This window comes from Acomys minous, assembly GCF_964271855.1.
Source record: "Acomys minous genome assembly, chromosome: 19".
In the NCBI taxonomy this organism is placed as follows: Eukaryota; Metazoa; Chordata; class Mammalia; order Rodentia; family Muridae; genus Acomys; species Acomys minous.
In genome coordinates this window covers 43,700,878-43,702,489 of record NC_140499.1, presented here as the reverse complement: position 1 = coordinate 43,702,489, position 1,612 = coordinate 43,700,878, and the positions used below count along the sequence as shown (strand labels likewise).

At 49.8% G+C, this 1,612-nt stretch overlaps 1 pseudogene across 1 annotated transcript; it reads left to right on the top strand.

Annotated features, from left to right (window-relative positions):
- Window positions 1–354: 354 nt before the first annotated feature.
- LOC311589782 (tubulin polyglutamylase complex subunit 2-like) lies at window positions 355–1,316 on the top strand (annotated as a pseudogene). The gene has a single exon. The product of its transcript is annotated as a tubulin polyglutamylase complex subunit 2-like (transcript).
- Window positions 1,317–1,612: the final 296 nt, after the last annotated feature.

Genomic DNA, 1,612 nt, shown 5'->3' with positions numbered 1-1,612 from the left:
ATTCCATCTTATACCCATTAGAATGGCTAAGACAAAAAACTCAAGTGAAAGCACATGCTGGCGAGGATGTGGAGAACGGGGAACACTCCTCCATTGCTGGTGGGAATGCAAACTAGTACAACCACTTTGGAAATCAATCTGGCACTTTCTCAGAACATTGGGAATAGGGTTACCTCCAGACCTAGCTATTCCACTCCTTGGAATATACCCAAGAGACTAAAGTTTTATGTGTTTGAATTTATAAAACCTGTGGGACTTTTAAGGTTTTAACTAGGACAACTCTCAGCATAAAGGAATAACAGATTGAGGTACAGAATATGACTATTATTCTGATCTGCTTGTTTTATATTATACATGTCACGCCCTATATCAAACATACAATTATGGGGCAGGCCAACTCCGGGGTGGTGCCTGGGACTGTGGCCGCTGCCGGCTCGCAGAGTATGGAACGCGCGCCCCCTTCTGCAAGCCGGCAGCAAGCCGCCCCAGGAGAAGCTGATCCTGGGCGTGACCCGCATCCTAGAATCTTCCCCAGGTGTGACAGAAGTGAGCATATTAGAAAAGCTGCCTGCTGACTGTCATGTGATTTCTTCTTGGGGACAGAAAAACAGTTGTGTGATGCCTGTGGACGTGAGGAACTTCTCCCTGACGACCAGTGGTTTTCCCGTGACATGGAGCGTGGAGCCAGCTGGCCATATCATTCCACTGGGAAGCATGGTGATTGACAGCATTTCAGAACTGACTCAGCTCATTCAGTCTCCCATGTACTCACTTCCTCATGCCCCAGCTCTGGCTGACTTGGGGGACGATACTCCAGAAGCCAATGAGGACCAGCCAGAGAAGCTTCCCTTTGGCTGTCGCAGTGCGATATTTGAGCTGGATTTGTGTAATGGGAATGGCAAAGTTTGCCTCGTCTATAAAACTGGGAAACCTGGATTGGGTCACAACACTCAGATCTGGTCCTTGGACAGAGCATTATACTGGCATTTCCTCATAGATACCTGTCCCCGCCTTCTACCACCGCCTGCTCATAACCCACAGGGGCCTGCCACAGTGGCGGTAGGTCTTCGTTAGCTATGGCATTAGCCCACGGGCCAAGCAATGGTTCAGCAGCTACAAACCCAGCACTTACAATAAGCCTACTCACAGAATTCGTGAACAAGCTGGACCCCAGTGAAGTGTTCAAGAGCAAGAACAAGATCCTAATCCCCAAAAAGAAAGGGGTGGTGCAGCCTGCCAGTGACCAGGAAGGGCCTGGGCCCATAGCTCCTCCTACCACTAAACCTCCTTCCCCCGGCTTTGGAAACCCTGTCTGAAAATAACCTCACAGCAGTGCTATGAATGCACAGGTGCCCTGGTTGGGGGTGGGGAAGGGGGGGCGGGTTGAGCAATCCGTAAACGCTTTGTAGGCATTCTCCTGAGTGACCAAAGCCTTACGTCATTGTTCCCACTGTCCTTAGGCAGGGGTTAGGAAGACCACACTGAACTCCGCCCAGGAGTCATTTCCTCCATAGGTTGTGCCAACCCCATTTCCAAAACCAGCTAAGACTTTCAGATGTACCTAGACCTTTCTTAGGTCTGTACCCAGTCCTTAACTTCTTGGCAGTAATTA